The sequence below is a fragment of the Mesoplodon bidens genome (genome assembly GCF_964165515.1).
Source record: "Mesoplodon bidens genome assembly, chromosome: 12".
Taxonomy (NCBI): Eukaryota; Metazoa; Chordata; class Mammalia; order Artiodactyla; family Ziphiidae; genus Mesoplodon; species Mesoplodon bidens.
In genome coordinates this window covers 20,600,135-20,620,855 of record NC_138168.1, presented here as the reverse complement: position 1 = coordinate 20,620,855, position 20,721 = coordinate 20,600,135, and the positions used below count along the sequence as shown (strand labels likewise).

General features: G+C 43.4%; 1 long non-coding RNA gene across 1 annotated transcript; it reads right to left on the bottom strand.

The window, feature by feature from the left end:
* Nucleotides 1-11,918: 11,918 nt before the first annotated feature.
* LOC308626287 lies at nt 11,919-17,830 on the bottom strand. Its single transcript, XR_014017222.1, has 3 exons — nt 17,771-17,830; nt 14,830-14,905; nt 11,919-11,963 (listed from the first exon to the last, which is right to left on the bottom strand). It is a non-coding gene; the product is annotated as an uncharacterized lncRNA (long non-coding RNA).
* Nucleotides 17,831-20,721: the final 2,891 nt, after the last annotated feature.

The window sequence follows — 20,721 nt, the reverse complement described above, 5'->3', positions numbered from 1 at the left end:
GAGGTCGAGAACAAACGTATGGACACCAAGTGTGGGAAGCCATGGGGTGGTGGTGGTGGGATGAGTTGGGAGATTCGGGTTGACCTGTATACATGTATATGCATAAAATACATAACTAATAATAACCTGCTGTATAAAAAAAGTAAATAAAATTAAATTTCAAAATTTTAAAAAATAAAATTTAAAAATAAAACAGAAAAAATTTATTCCCTTCACACAGATGTATTTATAGGAATGAATTATTTCCATGCTTATATCCATAAATACATAAAAGAGGAATAAAATCTAACTTGAACCATAAACGAAAAAATACCTGAACCCACCAGTTATACAGAGGAAAACCCTATCAGGGCACTTTCTCCAGCGGTAAACAATTCTGAAGTTGGTCAGAGGTGGGGAATCATCTCCCATCCAGCCAGGAACCCACCCCCCACGCAAGAAGCGTCCTCATTGCAAAGCTGGGAGACCGTGCCGAGGCATCTCTGAATAAAGGTGAGCTGAGCCCCAGGCCAGCTGCTGCTGAACTGTTCCCACCCTTCCCAGGTAAAACACCTGAATATGTACAAGGGCTTGAAAGCCTAGAGGAAGGGCCATGGAGCACACTAGCGAAAGCACGCAGGCCAAGTTGGTGACTGCAGGCCAGCCAGGGTGGTCCTGGCCCCGTGCGCTCTTCCGGAAGCTTTCCATTGTCCTGCCTGAGATACCCCTCCTGTCCCGGCCCCCACTGCGTTTTTCCTTCCTCACCTCTGTCAGGAGAGAAATTCCAGTGGAAGGTATGGGTGACACATCCTCTTCTTTACAGGTGGCAGCCTGGCAACTCCTGCAGAAAGGCCAGCAGTGCCCCACTCACACCGGGCCACCAACAAAGCTGTGGCCCCTCATTCCCTCCCACCAGCTCAGCCCCGAGACTGCTGACGGGGCAGAGAATATGGAGTCAGGCACAGCTTCAGGGGCTATTGCTGACTGGAGCGCTGTTTATATTGACCTCAACCAGGCACACCTGGGGAGGGCCGGCCGGCAGGGTAAGGCTGCCCAGGTCAGCTAATCCACAACCCTCAGGGAATCACATTGTTGAAAATGGACCTCGCTAAGGCAGAATAGAAGCCAAGGAAACTAAGGACACAATGCCATTTGCAGCACCGTAGATGAGTCTAGAGGTAATCACGTGACTTGTAGTAAGTCAGAAAGTGAAAGACACATATCATATCATATCACTTATAGGTGTTACCTAAAAATGGATACCAGGGCAGATATTTCCACGGAGAAGGGCAATCACAGATTCATTAAACACACTTATGGTTCACCAATGGAAAGGTGTGTGGATTGGTTTCATTACGATATCGGTGTTAACAGACATATACAAACACAGGTGACATATATAATCACCAAAGACCTACGGAATACCAAGAGAAGACTGCTCAACATTCTGTCATAACGTACCTGGGAAAAGGATCCCAGGGAGAACAGACATCTGTATATGTGTAAAAGAACCACATCTTCGACACCTACAATAAGCCAAAGATTGTAATCAAACTTGCTGTAATAAAAAATAAAAATTTAAATTAAAAATACGAACAAGAAGTAGGGAGACAAACTTGAGGGGCTTTCTCCTGGCACATTCCATTCTAAATTCCAATCTAGAACACGACTTCCATTGAGGCTCTGCTGCCCAAGTAACCAGATTTGGTAAGGGAGAACTGCTGCCACCTTGTGGCCGTTTCACACAACAGCAGCTTTAATCCCAGCGCTAATGGTCAGTTGATATTCAAAATCATTGCAGGCCTGTAAATGACACCTGCCCTGAAAACAAATCCTGGGGTCACATATCGACCCAAAAATTCAAAGGACGTCCATATTTCAAAACGACCGTTTCAAAAGGCATATTTTATGTACATTAGTGTTCTGCTTCTTTGTCTTTCTTTCTTTTTTGGTTAAAAAGACGGGAATGGAAAAAGGCATCCCTCAGACTGGGCGAAAATCGTTGCAAACGAATCAGTGGACAAAGGTTTAATCTCCAATATATATAAACAGCTCATGCAGCTTAATATTAAAAAAACAAACAACCCAATACAAAAATGGGCAGAAGATCTAAAGAGACGTTTCTTCAAAGAAGACACAGAGATGGCCAAGATGCACATGAAAAGCTGCTCAACAGCACTAATTATTAGAGAAATGCAAATCAAAACTACAATGAGGTATCACCTCACACCTGTTAGGATCGGCATCATCAGAAAATCTACAAACAACAAATTCTGGGGAGGGTGTGGACAAACGGAGCCCTCTTCCACTATTGGTGGGAATGTAAATTGATACAGTCACTATGGAGAACACTATGGAGTTTCCTTTAAAAAACTAGAAATAGAATTACCATCTGATCCAGCAATCCCACTTCTGGGCATATACCCAGAGAAAACCATAAATCAAAAAGGCACATTCACCACAATGTTCATAGCAGCACTATTTACAATAGCCAGGTAATGGAAGCAACCTAAATGCCCACAGACAGATGAATGGATACAGATGGGGTACATATATAAAATGGAATATTACTCGGCCACAAAAAGGAATGAAACTGGGTCATTTGTAGAGACATCGATGGATCTAGAGACTGTCATACAGAATGAAGTAAGTCAGAAAGAGGAAATCAAATATTGTATATTAATGCATATATGTGGAACCTAAAAAATGGTACAGATGAACTGGTTTGCAGGGAAGAAATAGAGACGCAGAGGTCGAGAACAAACGTATGGACACCAAGTGTGGGAAGCCATGGGGTGGTGGTGGTGGGATGAGTTGGGAGATTCGGGTTGACCTGTATACATGTATATGCATAAAATACATAACTAATAATAACCTGCTGTATAAAAAAAGTAAATAAAATTAAATTTCAAAATTTTAAAAAATAAAATTTAAAAATAAAACAGAAAATATTTATTCCCTTCACACAGATGTATTTATAGGAATGAATTATTTCCATGCTTATATCTATAAATACATAAAAGAGGAATAAAATCTAACTTGAACCATAAACGAAAAATAACCTGAACCCACCAGTTATACAGAGGAAAACCCTATCAGGGCACTTTCTCCAGCGGTAAACAATTCTGAAGTTGGTCAGAGGTGGGGAATCATCTCCCATCCAGCCAGGAACCCACCCCCCACGCAAGAAGCGTCCTCATTGCAAAGCTGGGAGACCGTGCCGAGGCATCTCTGAATAAAGGTGAGCTGAGCCCCAGGCCAGCTGCTGCTGAACTGTTCCCACCTTTCCCAGGTAAAACACCTGAATATGTACAAGGGCTTGAAAGCCTAGAGGAAGGGCCATGGAGCACACTAGCGAAAGCACGCAGGCCAAGTTGGTGACTGCAGGCCAGCCAGGGTGGTCCTGGCCCCGTGCGCTCTTCCGGAAGCTTTCCATTGTCCTGCCTGAGATACCCCTCCTGTCCCGGCCCCCACTGCGTTTTTCCTTCCTCACCTCTGTCAGGAGAGAAATTCCAGTGGAAGGTATGGGTGACACATCCTCTTCTTTACAGGTGGCAGCCTGGCAACTCCTGCAGAAAGGCCAGCAGTGCCCCACTCACACCGGGCCACCAACAAAGCTGTGGCCCCTCATTCCCTCCCACCAGCTCAGCCCCGAGACTGCTGACGGGGCAGAGAATATGGAGTCAGGCACAGCTTCAGGGGCTATTGCTGACTGGAGCGCTGTTTATATTGACCTCAACCAGGCACACCTGGGGAGGGCCGGCCGGCAGGGTAAGGCTGCCCAGGTCAGCTAATCCGCAACCCTCAGGGAATCACATTGTTGAAAATGGACCTCGCTAAGGCAGAATAGAAGCCAAGGAAAATAAGGACACAATGCCATTTGCAGCACCGTAGATGAGTCTAGAGGTAATCACGTGACTTGTAGTAAGTCAGAAAGTGAAAGACACATATCATATCATATCACTTATAGGTGTTACCTAAAAATGGATACCAGGGCAGACATTTCCACGGAGAAGGGCAATCACAGATTCATTAAACACACTTATGGTTCACCAATGGAAAGGTGTGTGGATTGGTTTCATTACGATATCGGTGTTAACAGACATATACAAACACAGGTGACATATATAATCACCAAAGACCTACGGAATACCAAGAGAAGACTACTCAACATTCTGTCATAACGTACCTGGGAAAAGGATCCCAGGGAGAACAGACATCTGTATATGTGTAAAAGAACCACATCTTCGACACCTACAATAAGCCAAAGATTGTAATCAAACTTGCTGTAATAAAAAATAAAAATTTAAATTAAAAATACGAACAAGAAGTAGGGAGACAAACTTGAGGGGCTTTCTCCTGGCACATTCCATTCTAAATTCCAATCCAGAACTCGACTTCCATTGAGGCTCTGCTGCCCTAGTAACCAGATTTGGTAAGGGAGAACTGCTGCCACCTTGTGGCCGTTTCACACAACAGCAGCTTTAATCCCAGCGCTAATGGTCAGTTGATATTCAAAGTCATTGCATGCCTGTAAATGACACCTGCCCTGAAAACAAATCCTGGGGTCACATAGCGACCAAAAAATTCAAAGGACATCCATATTTCAAAACGACCGTTTCAAAAGGCATATTTTACGCACATTAGTGTTCTGCTTCTTTTTCTTTCTTTCTTTCTTTTTGTTAAAAAAACGGGAATGGAAAAAGGCATCCCTCAGAATGGGCGAAAATAGTTGCAAACGAATCAATGGACAAACGATTAAACTCCAATATATATAAACAGCTCATGCAGCTTAATATTACAAAAAACAAACAACCCAATACAAAAATGGGCAGAAGATCTAAAGAGACGTTTCTTCAAAGAAGACACAGAGATGGCCAAGATGCACATGAAAAGCTGCTCAACAGCACTAATTATTAGAGAAATGCAAATCAAAACTACAATGAGGTATCACCTCACACCTGTTAGGATCGGCATCATCAGAAAATCTACAAACAACAAATTCTGGGGAGGGTGTGGACAAACGGAGCCCTCTTCCACTATTGGTGGGAATGTAAATTGATACAGTCACTTCGGAGAACACTATGGAGTTTCCTTTAAAAAACTAGAAATAGAATTACCATCTGATCCAGCAATCCCACTTCTGGGCATATACCCAGAGAAAACCATAAATCAAAAAGGCACATTCACCACAATGGTCATTGCAGCACTATTTACAATAGCCAGGTAATGGAAGCAACCTAAATGCCCACAGACAGACGAATGGATAAAGATGTGGTACATATATAAAATGGAATATTACTCAGCCATAAAAAGGAATGAAACTGTGTCATTTGTAGAGACTTCGATGGATCTAGAGACTGTCATACAGAATGAAGTAAGTCAGAAAGAGAAAAACAAATATTGTATATTAAGGCATATATGTGGTACCTAGAAAAAATGGTACAGATGAACTGGTTTGCAGGGAAGAAATAGAGACACAGAGGTAGAGAAAATACGTATGGACACCAAGTGTGGGAAGCCATGGTGCGGTGGTGGTGGGATGAGTTGGGAGATTGGGATTGACCTGTATACATGTATATGCGTAAAATACATAGCTAATAATAACCTGCTGTATAAAAAAATAAATAAAATTAAATTACAAAATTTTAAAAAATAAAATTTAAAAATAAAACAGAAAAATTTCTTCCCTTCACACAGATGTATTTATATGAATGAATTATTTCCATGCTTATATCTATAAATACATAAAAGAGGAATAAAATCTAAAGAACCATAAAAGAAAGAAAAAAAAGACACCTGAACCCACCAGTTTTACAGAGGAAAACCCTATCAGGGCACTTGCTCCAGCGGTAAACAATTCTGAAATTGGCCAGAGGTGGGGAATCATCTCCCATACAGCCAGCAACCCAACCCCACACATGGAGCATCCTCATTGCAAAGCTGGGGGACGCTGCCGAGGCATCTGTGAGTAAACGTGAGCTGAGCCCCAGGCCAGCTGCTGCTGAACTGTTCCCACCCTACCCAGGTAAAACACCTGAATATGTACAAGGGCTTGAAAGCCTAGAGGAAGGGCCGTGGAGCCACACCAGTGACAGCACTCAGGCCAACTTGGTGCCTGCAGGCCAGCCAGGATGGTCCTGGCCCCTGGCACTCTTCCGGAAGATTTCCATTGCCCTGCCTGAGATACCCCTCCTGTCCCGGACCCCACTGCTTTTTTTCCTTCCTCACCTCTGTCCGGAGAGAAATTCCAGCAGAAGGTATGGGCGACACATCCTCTTCTTTACACGTGGCATGTTGGCAAATCCTGCAGAAAGTCCAGCACAGCCCCACTCACACCGGGCCACCTACAAAGCCATGGCCCCTCACTCCCTCCCACCAGCACAGCCCCGAGACTGCTGACGTGGCAGAGAATATGGAGTCAGGCACAGCTTCAGGGTCTATTGCTGCCTTGAGCGCTGTTTATATTGACCTCAACCAGGCACACCTGGGGAGGGCCGGCCGGCAGGGTCAGGCTGCCCCGGTCAGCTAATCCTCAACCCTCAGGGAATCATATTGTTGAAAATGGACCTCACTAAGGCAGAATAGATGCCAAGGAAATAAAGGACACAATGCCATTTGCAGCACCGTAGATGAGGCTAAAGGTAATCACATGACTTGTAGTAAGTCAGAAAGTGAAAGACACATATCCAATCATATCACTTATAGGTGTTACCTAAAAATGGATACCAGGGCAGATATTTCCACGGAGAAGGGCAATCACAGATTCATTAAACAAACTTATGGTTCACCAATGGAAAGTTGTGAAGATTGGTTTCATTACGATATTGGGGTTAACAGACATATACAAACACAGGTGACATATATAATCACCAAAGACCTACGGAATACCAAGAGAAGACTACTCAACATTCTGTCATAACGTACATGGGAAAAGGATCCCAAGAAGAACAGACATATGTATATGTGTAAAAGAACCACATGTTGCACACCTACAACATGCCAAACATTGTAATCAAACTTGCTGTAATAAAAAAAATAAAAAATTAAATTAAAAACACGAACAAGAAGTAGTGAGACAAACTTGAGGGGCTTTCTCCTCGCACATTCCATTCTAAATTCCAATCTAGAACCCGACTTCCATTGAGGCTCTGTTGCCCTAGTAACCAGATTTGGTAAGGGAGAACTGCTGCCACCTTGAGGCCGTTTCACACAACAGCAGCTTTTATCCCAGCGCTAATGATCAGTTGATATTCAAAATCATTGCAGGCCTGTAAATGACACCAGCCCTGAAAACAAATCCTGGGGTCACATAGCGACCAAAAAATTCAAAGGACGTCCATATTACAAAACGACCGTTTCAAAAGGCATATTTTACGCACATTAGTGTTCTGCTTCTTTTTCTTTCTTTCTATTTTTTGTTAAAAAACGGGACTGGAAAAATGCATCCCTCAGAATGGGCAAAAATAGTTGCAAAGGAATCAATGGACAAAGGTTTAATCTCCAATATATATAAACAGCTCATGGAGCTTCATATTAAAAAACAAACAACCCAATACAAAATGGGCAGATTATCTAAAGAGACGTTTCTTCATAGAAGACACAGAGATGGCCAAGACGCACATGAAAAGCTGCTCAACATCACTAATTATTAGAGAAATGCAAATCAAAACTACAATGCGGTATCACCTCACACGTGCTAGATTCGGCATCATCAGAAAATCTACAAACAACAAATTCTGGGGAAGGTGTGGACAAAAGGATCCCTCTTCCACTATTGCTGGGCATGTAAATTGATACAGTCACTATGGAGAACAGTATGGAGTTTCCTTAAAAAAACTAGAAATAGAATTACCATATGATCCAGCAATCCCACTTCTGGGCATATACCCAGAGAATACCATAAATCAAAAAGGCACATTTCAGGCTTCCCTGGTTGCGCAGTCGTTGAGAGTCCGCCTGCTGATGCAGGGGACACGGGTTCGTGCCCCGATCCCGGAAGATCCCACATGCCGCAGAGCGGCTGGGCCCGCGAGCCATGGCCGAGGAGCCTGTGTGTCCAGAGCCTGTGCTCCACAACGGGAGAGGCCAGAGCAGGGAGAGGCTCGCGTACAGAAAAAAAAAAAAAGGAACATTCACCACAATGGTCATTGCAGCACTCTTTACAATAGCCAGGTAATGGAAGCAACCTAAATGCCCACAGACAGACGAATGGAAAAACATGTGGTACATATATAAAATGGAATATTACTCAGCCATATAAAGGAGTGAAACTGGGTCATTTGTAGAGACGTCGATGGATCTAGAGACTGTCATACAGAATGAAGTAAGTCAGAAAGAGAAAAACAAATATTGTATATTAAGGCATATATGTGGTACCTAGAAAAAACGGTACAGATGAACTGGTTTGCAGGGAAGAAATAGAGACACAGAGGTAGAGAACAAACGTATGGACACCAAGTGTGGGAAGCCATGGGGTGGTGGTGGTGGGATGAGTTGGGAGATTGGGATTGACCTGTATACATGTATATGCATAAAATACATAACTAATAATAACCTGCTGTATAAAAAAATACATAAAATTAAATTTCAAAATTTTAAAAAATAAAATTTAAAAATAAAACAGAAAAAAGTTCTTCCCTTCACACAGATGTATTTATATGAATGACTTATTTCCAGGCTTATATCTATAAATACATAAAAGAGGAATCAAATCTAACGAACCATAAAGAAAAAAAAAAACCTGAACCCACCAGTTTTACAGAGGAAAACCCTATCAGGGCACTTGCTTCAGCGGTAAACAATTCTGAAATTGGTCAGAGGTGGGGAATCATCTCCCATACAGCCAGCAACCCAACCCCACGCAAGGAGCGTCCTCATTGCAAAGCTGGGGGACCGTGCCGAGGCATCTGTGAGTAAACGTGAGCTGAGCCCCAGGCCAGCTGCTGCTGAACTGTTCCCACCCTTCCCAGGTAAAACACCTGAATATGTACAAGGGCTTGAAAGCCTAGAGGAAGGGCCGAGGAGCCACACCAGCGACAGCACGCAGGCCAACTTGGTGCCTGTAGGCCAGCCGGGTTGGTCCTGGCCCCGGGCGCTCTTCTGGAAGCTTTCCATTGCCCTGCCTGAGATACCCCTCCTGTCCCGGCCCCCACTGCTTTTTTCCTTCCTCACCTCTGTCCGGAGAGAAATTCCAGCGGAAGGTATGGGCGACACATCCTCTTCTTTACAGGTGGCAGCCTGGCAACTCCTGCAGAAAGTCCAGCAGAGCCCCACTCACACCGGGCCACCCACAAAGCCGTGGCCCCTCACTCCCTCCCACAAGCACAGCCCCGAGACTGCTGACGGGGTACAGAATATGGAGTCAGGAACAGCTTCAGGGGCTATTGCTGCCTGCAGCGCTGTTTATATTGACCTCAATCAGGCACACCTGGGGAGGGCCGGCCGGCAGGGTCAGGCTGCCCCGGTCAGCTAATCCTCAACCCTCAGGGAATCACATTGTTGAAAATGGGCCTCGATAAGGCAGAAGAGAAGCCAAGGAAATAAAGGACACAATGCCATTTGCAGCACCGTAGATGAGGCTAAAGGTAATCACGTGACTTGTAGTAAGTCAGAAAGTGAAAGACACATATCGTATCATATCACATATAGGTGTTACCTAAAAATGGATACCAGGGCAGATATTTCCACGGAGAAGGGCAATCACAGATTCATTAAACAAACTTATGGTTCACCAATGGAAATGTGTGAGGATTGGTTTCATTACGATATTGGGGTTAACAGACATATACAAACACGGTGACATATATAATCACCAAAGACCTATGGAATACCAAGAGAAGACTTCTCAACATTCTGTCATAACGTACATGGGAAAAGGATCCCAGGAAGAACAGACATATGTATATGTGTAAAGGAACCACATCTTGCACACCTACAACAACCCAAACATTGTAATCAAACTTGCTGTAATAAAAAAAATAAAAAATTAAATTAAAAACACGAACAAGAAGTAGTGAGACAAACTTGAGGGGCTTTCTCCTGGCACATTCCATTCTGAATTCCAATCTAGAACACGACTTCCATTGAGGCTCTGTTGCCCTTGTAACCAGATTTGGTAAGGGAGAACTGCTGCCACCTTGAGGCCGTTTCACACAACAGCAGCTTTTATCCCAGCGCTAAAGATCAGTTGATATTCAAAATCATTGCAGGCCTGTAAATGACACCTGACCTGAAAACAAATCCTGGGGTCACATAGCGACCAAAAAATTCAAAGGACATCCATATTTCAAAACGACCGTTTCAAAAGGCATATTTTACGCACATTAGTGTTCTACTTCTTTTTCTTTCTTTCTTTTTGTTAAAAAAACGGGAATGGAAAAAGGCATCCCTCAGAATGGGCGAAAATAGTTGCAAACGAATCAATGGACAAACGTTTAAACTCCAATATATATAAACAGCTCATGCAGCTTAATATTAAAAAAACAAATAACCCAATACAAAAATGGGCAGAAGATCTAAAGAGACGTTTCTTCAAAGAAGACACAGAGATGGCCAAGACGCACATGAAAAGCTGCTCAACATCACTAATTATTAGAGAAATTCAAATCAAAACTACAATGCGGTATCACCTCACACGTGCTAGAATCGGCATCATCAGAAAATCTACAAACAACAAATTCTGGGGAAGGTGTGGACAAAAGGATCCCTCTTCCACTATTGCTGGGCATGTAAATTGATACAGTCACTATGGAGAACAGTATGGAGTTTCCTTTAAAAAACTAGAAATAGAATTACCATATGATCCAGCAATCCCACTTCTGGGCATATACCGAGAGAAACCCATAAATCAAAAAGGCACATTCACCACAATGGTCATTGCAGCACTATTTACAATAGCCAGGTAATGGAAGCAACCTAAATGCCCACAGACAGACGAATGGATAAAGATGTGGTACATATATAAAATGGAATATTACTCAGCCATAAAAAGGAATGAAACTGTGTCATTTGTAGAGACTTCGATGGATCTAGAGACTGTCATACAGAATGAAGTAAGTCAGAAAGAGAAAAACAAATATTGTATATTAAGGCATATATGTGGTACCTAGAAAAAATGGTACAGATGAACTGGTTTGCAGGGAAGAAATAGAGACACAGAGGTAGAGAAAATACGTATGGACACCAAGTGTGGGAAGCCATGGTGTGGTGGTGGTGGGATGAGTTGGGAGATAGGGATTGACCTGTATACATGTATATGCGTAAAATACATAGCTAATAATAACCTGCTGTATAAAAAAATAAATAAAATTAAATTTCAAAATTTTAAAAAATAAAATTTAAAAATAAAACAGAAAAATTTCTTCCCTTCACACAGATGTATTTATATGAATGAATTATTTCCATGCTTATATCTATAAATACATAAAAGAGGAATAAAATCTAAAGAACCATAAAAGAAAGAAAAAAAAGACACCTGAACCCACCAGTTTTACAGAGGAAAACCCTATCAGGGCACTTGCTCCAGCGGTAAACAATTCTGAAATTGGCCAGAGGTGGGGAATCATCTCCCATACAGCCAGCAACCCAACCCCACACATGGAGCATCCTCATTGCAAAGCTGGGGGACGCTGCCGAGGCATCTGTGAGTAAACGTGAGCTGAGCCCCAGGCCAGCTGCTGCTGAACTGTTCCCACCCTTCCCAGGTAAAACACCTGAATATGTACAAGGGCTTGAAAGCCTAGAGGAAGGGCCGTGGAGCCACACCAGTGACAGCACTCAGGCCAACTTGGTGCCTGCAGGCCAGCCAGGATGGTCCTGGCCCCTGGCACTCTTCCGGAAGATTTCCATTGCCCTGCCTGAGATACCCCTCCTGTCCCGGACCCCACTGCTTTTTTTCCTTCCTCACCTCTGTCCGGAGAGAAATTCCAGCAGAAGGTATGGGCGACACATCCTCTTCTTTACACGTGGCATGTTGGCAACTCCTGCAGAAAGTCCAGCACAGCCCCACTCACACCGGGCCACCTACAAAGCCGTGGCCCCTCACTGCCTCCCACCAGCACAGCCCCGAGACTGCTGACGTGGCAGAGAATATGGAGTCAGGCACAGCTTCAGGGTCTATTGCTGCCTTGAGCGCTGTTTATATTGACCTCAACCAGGCACACCTGGGGAGGGCCGGCCGGCAGGGTCAGGCTGCCCCGGTCAGCTAATCCTCAACCCTCAGGGAATCATATTGTTGAAAATGGACCTCACTAAGGCAGAATAGATGCCAATGAAATAAAGGACACAATGCCATTTGCAGCACCGTAGATGAGGCTAAAGGTAATCACATGACTTGTAGTAAGTCAGAAAGTGAAAGACACATATCATATCATATCACTTATAGGTGTTACCTAAAAATGGATACCAGGGCAGATATTTCCACGGAGAAGGGCAATCACAGATTCATTAAACAAACTTATGGTTCACCAATGGAAAGTTGTGAAGATTGGTTTCATTACGATATTGGGGTTAACAGACATATACAAACACAGGTGACATATATAATCACCAAAGACCTACGGAATACCAAGAGAAGACTACTCAACATTCTGTCATAACGTACATGGGAAAAGGATCCCAAGAAGAACAGACATATGTATATGTGTAAAAGAACCACATGTTGCACACCTACAACATGCCAAACATTGTAATCAAACTTGCTGTAATAAAAAAAATAAAAAATTAAATTAAAAACACGAACAAGAAGTAGTGAGACAAACTTGAGGGGCTTTCTCCTCGCACATTCCATTCTAAATTCCAATCTAGAACCCGACTTCCATTGAGGCTCTGTTGCCCTAGTAACCAGATTTGGTAAGGGAGAACTGCTGCCACCTTGAGGCCGTTTCACACAACAGCAGCTTTTATCCCAGCGCTAATGATCAGTTGATATTCAAAATCATTGCAGGCCTGTAAATGACACCAGCCCTGAAAACAAATCCTGGGGTCACATAGCGACCAAAAAATTCAAAGGACGTCCATATTACAAAACGACCGTTTCAAAAGGCATATTTTACGCACATTAGTGTTCTGCTTCTTTTTCTTTCTTTCTATTTTTTGTTAAAAAACGGGACTGGAAAAATGCATCCCTCAGAATGGGCAAAAATAGTTGCAAAGGAATCAATGGACAAAGGTTTAATCTCCAATATATATAAACAGCTCATGGAGCTTCATATTAAAAAACAAACAACCCAATACAAAATGGGCAGATTATCTAAAGAGACGTTTCTTCATAGAAGACACAGAGATGGCCAAGACGCACATGAAAAGCTGCTCAACATCACTAATTATTAGAGAAATGCAAATCAAAACTACAATGCGGTATCACCTCACACGTGCTAGATTCGGCATCATCAGAAAATCTACAAACAACAAATTCTGGGGAAGGTGTGGACAAAAGGATCCCTCTTCCACTATTGCTGGGCATGTAAATTGATACAGTCACTATGGAGAACAGTATGGAGTTTCCTTAAAAAAACTAGGAATAGAATTACCATATGATCCAGCAATCCCACTTCTGGGCATATACCCAGAGAATACCATAAATCAAAAAGGCACATTTCAGGCTTCCCTGGTTGCGCAGTCGTTGAGAGTCCGCCTGCTGATGCAGGGGACACGGGTTCGTGCCCCGATCCCGGAAGATCCCACATGCCGCAGAGCGGCTGGGCCCGCGAGCCATGGCCGAGGAGCCTGTGTGTCCGGAGCCTGTGCTCCACAACGGGAGAGGCCAGAGCAGGGAGAGGCTCGCGTACAGAAAAAAAAAAAAAGGAACATTCACCACAATGGTCATTGCAGCACTCTTTACAATAGCCAGGTAATGGAAGCAACCTAAATGCCCACAGACAGACGAATGGAAAAACATGTGGTACATATATAAAATGGAATATTACTCAGCCATATAAAGGAGTGAAACTGGGTCATTTGTAGAGACGTCGATGGATCTAGAGACTGTCATACAGAATGAAGTAAGTCAGAAAGAGAAAAACAAATATTGTATATTAAGGCATATATGTGGTACCTAGAAAAAATGGTACAGATGAACTGGTTTGCAGGGAAGAAATAGAGACACAGAGGTAGAGAACAAACGTATGGACACCAAGTGTGGGAAGCCATGGGGTGGTGGTGGTGGGATGAGTTGGGAGATTGGGATTGACCTGTATACATGTATATGCATAAAATACATAACTAATAATAACCTGCTGTATAAAAAAATACATAAAATTAAATTTCAAAATTTTCAAAAATAAAATTTAAAAATAAAACAGAAAAAAGTTCTTCCCTTCACACAGATGTATTTATATGAATGAATTATTTCCAGGCTTATATCTATAAATACATAAAAGAGGAATCAAATCTAACGAACCATAAAGAAAAAAAAAACCTGAACCCACCAGTTTTACAGAGGAAAACCCTATCAGGGCACTTGCTTCAGCGGTAAACAATTCTGAAATTGGTCAGAGGTGGGGAATCATCTCCCATACAGCCAGCAACCCAACCCCACGCAAGGAGCGTCCTCATTGCAAAGCTGGGGGACCGTGCCGAGGCATCTGTGAGTAAACGTGAGCTGAGCCCCAGGCCAGCTGCTGCTGAACTGTTCCCACCCTTCCCAGGTAAAACACCTGAATATGTACAAGGGCTTGAAAGCCTAGAGGAAGGGCCGAGGAGCCACACCAGCGACAGCACGCAGGCCAACTTGGTGCCTGTAGGCCAGCCGGGTTGGTCCTGGCCCCGGGCGCTCTTCTGGAAGCTTTCCATTGCCCTGCCTGAGATACCCCTCCTGTCCCGGCCCCCACTGCTTTTTTCCTTCCTCACCTCTGTCCGGAGAGAAATTCCAGCGGAAGGTATGGGCGACACATCCTCTTCTTTACAGGTGGCAGCCTGGCAACTCCTGCAGAAAGTCCAGCAGAGCCACACTCACACCGGGCCGCCCACAAAGCCGTGGCCCCTCACTCCCTCCCACAAGCACAGCCCCGAGACTGCTGACGGGGTACAGAATATGGAGTCAGGAACAGCTTCAGGGGCTATTGCTGCCTGCAGCGCTGTTTATATTGACCTCAATCAGGCACACCTGGGGAGGGCCGGCCGGCAGGGTCAGGCTGCCCCGGTCAGCTAATCCTCAACCCTCAGGGAATCACATTGTTGAAAATGGGCCTCGATAAGGCAGAAGAGAAGCCAAGGAAATAAAGGACACAATGCCATTTGCAGCACCGTAGATGAGGCTAAAGGTAATCACGTGACTTGTAGTAAGTCAGAAAGTGAAAGACACATATCGTATCATATCACATATAGGTGTTACCTAAAAATGGATACCAGGGCAGATATTTCCACGGAGAAGGGCAATCACAGATTCATTAAACAAACTTATGGTTCACCAATGGAAATGTGTGAGGATTGGTTTCATTACGATATTGGGGTTAACAGACATATACAAACACGGTGACATATATAATCACCAAAGACCTATGGAATACCAAGAGAAGACTTCTCAACATTCTGTCATAACGTACATGGGAAAAGGATCCCAGGAAGAACAGACATATGTATATGTGTAAAGGAACCACATCTTGCACACCTACAACAACCCAAACATTGTAATCAAACTTGCTGTAATAAAAAAAATAAAAAATTAAATTAAAAACACGAACAAGAAGTAGTGAGACAAACTTGAGGGGCTTTCTCCTGGCACATTCCATTCTGAATTCCAATCTAGAACACGACTTCCATTGAGGCTCTGTTGCCCTTGTAACCAGATTTGGTAAGGGAGAACTGCTGCCACCTTGAGGCCGTTTCACACAACAGCAGCTTTTATCCCAGCGCTAAAGATCAGTTGATATTCAAAATCATTGCAGGCCTGTAAATGACACCTGACCTGAAAACAAATCCTGGGGTCACATAGCGACCAAAAAATTCAAAGGACATCCATATTTCAAAACGACCGTTTCAAAAGGCATATTTTACGCACATTAGTGTTCTGCTTCTTTTTCTTTCTTTCTTTTTGTTAAAAAAACGGGAATGGAAAAAGGCATCCCTCAGAATGGGCGAAAATAGTTGCAAACGAATCAATGGACAAACGTTTAAACTCCAATATATATAAACAGCTCATGCAGCTTAATATTAAAAAAACAAATAACCCAATACAAAAATGGGCAGAAGATCTAAAGAGACGTTTCTTCAAAGAAGACACAGAGATGGCCAAGACGCACATGAAAAGCTGCTCAACATCACTAATTATTAGAGAAATGCAAATCAAAACTACAATGAGGTATCACCTCACACCTGCTAGAATCGGCATCATCAGAAAATCTACAAACAACAAATTCTGGGGAGGGTGTGGACAAAAGGATCCCTTTTCCACTCTTGGTGGGCATGTAAATTGATGCAGTCACTATGGAGAACAGTATGGAGTTTCTTTAAAGAAACTAGAAATAGAATTACCATATGATCCAGCAATCCCACTTCTGGGCATATACCCAGAGAAACCCATAAAACAAAAAGGCACATTCACCACAATGGTCATTGCAGCACTATTTACAATAGCCAGGTAATGGAAGCAACATAAATGCCCGCAGACAGACAAATGGATAAAGATGTGGTACATATGTAAATGGAATATTACTCAGCCATATAAAGGCGTGAAACTGGGTCATTTGTAGAGATTTTGATGGATCTAGAGACTGTCATACAGAATGAAGTAAGTCAGAAAGAGAAAAACAAATATTGTATATTAAGGCATATATGTGGTACCTAGAAAAAATGGTACAGATGAACTGGTTTGCAGGGAAGAAATAGAGACACAGAGGTAGAGAACAAACGTATGGACACCAAGTGTGGGAAGCCATGGCGTGGTGGTGGTGGGATGAGTTGGGAGATTGGGATTGACCTGTATACATGTATATGCATAAAATACATAACTAATAATAACCTGCTGTATAAAAAAATATATAAAATTAAATTTCAAAATTTTAAAAAATAAAATTTAAAAATAAAACAGAGGGCCTCCCTGGTGGCGCAGTGTTTGAGAGTCCGCCTGCCGATGCAGGGGATACGGGTTCGTGGCCTAGTCAGGAAAGTTCCCATATGCCGCGGAGTGGCTGGGCCCGTGAGCCATGGCCGCTGAGCCTGCGCGTCCGGAGCCTGTGCTCCGCAACTGGTGAGGCCACAACAGTGAGAGGCCCGCATACAGCAAAAAAATAAAAAATAAAACCGAAAAAAGTTCTTCCCTTCACACAGAAGTATTTATATGAATGAATTATTTCCATGCTTATATCTATAAATACATAAAAGAGGAATAAAATCTAACGAACCATAAAGAAAAAAAAAACCTGAACCCACCAGTTTTACAGAGGAAAACCCTATCAGGGCACTTGCTCCAGCGGTAAACAATTCTGAAATTGGTCAGAGGTGGGGAATCATCTCCCATACAGCCAGCAACCCAACCCCACGCAAGGAGCGTCCTCATTGCAAAGCTGGGGGACCGTGTCGAGGCATCTGTGAGTAAACGTAAGCTGAGCCCAAGGCCAGCTGCTGCTGAACTGTTCCCACCCTTCCCAGGTAAAACACCTGAATATGTACAAGGGTTTGAAAGCCTAGAGGAAGGGCCGTGGAGCCACACCCGCAACAGCATGCAGGACAACTTGGTGCCTGCAGGCCAGCCAGGATGGTCCAGGCCCCAGGCGCTCTACTGGAAGCTTTCCATTGCCCTGCCTGAGATACCCCTCCTGTCCCGGGCCCCACTGCTTTTTTTCTTCCTCACCTCTGTCCTGAGAGAAATTCCAGCGGAAGGTATGGGCGATACATCGTCTTCTTTACAGGTGGCAGCCTGGCAACTCCTGCAGAAAGTCCAGCAGAGCACCACTCACACCGGGCCACCCACAAAGCCGTGGCCCCTCACTCCCTCCCACCAGCACAGCCCCGAAACTGCTGACGGGGCAGAGAATATGGTGTTAGGCTCAGCTTCAGGGGCTATTGCTGCCTGGAGCGCTGTTTATATTGACCTCAACCAGGCACGCCTGGCGAGGGCCGGCTGGCAGGGTCAGGCTGCCCAGGTCAGCTAATCCTCAACCATCAGGGAATCACATTGTTGAAAATGGACCTCGCTAAGGCAGAATAGAAGCCAAGGAAATAAAGGACACAATGCCATTTGCAGCACCGTAGATGAGGCTAAAGGTAATCACGTGACTTGCAGTAAGTCAGAAAGTGAGGGACACATATCGTATCATATCACATATAGGTGTTACCTAAAAATGGATACCAGGGCAGATATTTCCACGGAGAAGGGCAATCACAGATTCATTAAACAAACTTATAGTTCACCAATGGAAAGGTGTGAGGATTGGTTTCATTATGATATTGGGTTTAACAGACATATACAAACACAGGTGACATATATAATCACCAAAGACCTATGGAATACCAAGAGAAGAGTTCTCAACATTCTGTCATAACGTACATGGGAAAAGGATCCCAGGAAGAACAGACATATTTATATGTGTAAAGGAACCACATCTTGCACACCTACAACAAGCTAAACATTGTAATCAAACTTGCTGTAATAAAAAAAATAAAAAATTAAATTAAAAACACGAACAAGAAGTAGTGAGACAAACTTGAGGGGCTTTCTCCTGGCACATTCCATTCAGAATTCCAATCTAGAACACGACTTCCATTGAGGCTCTGTTGCCCTAGTAACCAGATTTGGTAAGGGAGAACTGCTGCCACCTTGAGGCCGTTTCACACAACAGCAGCTTTTATCCCAGCGCTAAAGATCAGTTGATATTCAAAATCATTGCAGGCCTGTTAATGACACCTGCCCTGAAAACAAATCCTGGGGTCACATAGCGACCAAAAAATTCAAAGGACATCCATATTTCAAAACGACCGTTTCAAAAGGCATATTTTACGCACATTAGTGTTCTGCTTCTTTTTCTTTCTTTCTTTCTTTTTGTTAAAAAAACGGGAATGGAAAAAGGCATCCCTCAGAATGGGCGAAAATAGTTGCAAACGAATCAATGGACAAACGTTTAAACTCCAATATATATAAACAGCTCATGCAGCTTAATATTAAAAAAACAAATAACCCAATACAAAAATGGGCAGAAGATCTAAAGAGACGTTTCTTCAAAGAAGACACAGAGATGGCCAAGACGCACATGAAAAGCTGCTCAACATCACTAATTATTAGAGAAATTCAAATCAAAACTACAATGCGGTATCACCTCACACGTGCTAGAATCGGCATCATCAGAAAATCTACAAACAACAAATTCTGGGGAAGGTGTGGACAAAAGGATCCCTCTTCCACTATTGCTGGGCATGTAAATTGATACAGTCAGTCACTATGGAGAACAGTATGGAGTTTCCTTAAAAAAACTAGAAATAGAATTACCATATGATCCAGCAATCCCACTTCTGGGCATATACCCAGAGAAAACCATAAATCAAAAAGGCACATTCACCACAATGTTCATTGCAGCACTATTTACAATAGCCAGGTAATGGAAGCAACCTAAAGGACCACAGACAGACGAATGGATAAAGATGTGGTACATATATAAAATGCAATATTACTCAGCCATAAAAAGGAATGAAACTGGGTCATTTGTAGAGACTTCGATGGATCTAGAGACTGTCATACAGAATGAAGTAAGTCAGAAAGAGAAAAACAAATATTGTATATTAAGGCATATATGTGGTACCTAGAAAAAATGGTACAGATGAACTGGTTTGCAGGGAAGAAATAGAGACACAGAGGTAGAGAAAAAACGTATGGACACCAAGAGTGGGAAGCCATGGTGTGGTGGTGGTGGGATGAGTTGGGAGATTGGGATTGACCTGTATACATGTATATGCGTAAAATACATAACTAATAATAGCCTGCTGTATTAAAAAATAAATAAAATTAAATTTCAAAATTTTAAAAAATAAAATTTAAAAATAAAACAGAAAAAATACTTCCCTTCACACAGATGTATTTATATGAATGAATTATTTCCATGCTTATATCTATAAATACATAAAAGAGGAATAAAATCTAAAGAACCATAAAAGAAAAAAAAAAAAAAAACACCTGAACCCACGAGTTTTACAGAGGAAAACCCTATCAGGGCACTTGCTCCAGCGGTAAACAATTCTGAAATTGGTCAGAGGTGGGGAATCATCTCCCATACAGCCAGCAACCCAACCCCACACATGGAGCATCCCCATTTCAAAGCTGGGGGACGGTGCCGAGGCATCTGTGAGTAAACGTGAGCTGAGCCCCAGGCCAGCTGCTGATGAACTGTTCCCACCCTTCCCAGGTAAAACACCTGAATAGGTACAAGGGCTTGAAAGCCTAGAGAAAGGGCCGTGGAGCCACACCAGCGACAGCACTCAGGCCAACTTGGTGCCTGCAGGCCAGCCAGGATGGTCCTGGACCCGGGCACTCTTCCGGAAGCTTTCCATTGCCCTGCCTGAGATACCCCTCCTGTCCCGGCCCCCACTGCTTTTTTTCCTTCCTCACCTCTGTCCGGAGAGAAATTCCAGCAGAAGGTATGGGCGACACATACTCTTCTTTACAGGTGGCATCTTGGCAACTCCTGCAGAAAGTCCAGCAGAGCCCCACTAACACCGGGCCACCCACAAAGCCGTGGCCCCTCACTCCCTCCCACCAGCACAGCCCCGAGACTGCTGACGTGGCAGAGAATATGGAGTCAGGCACAGCTTCAG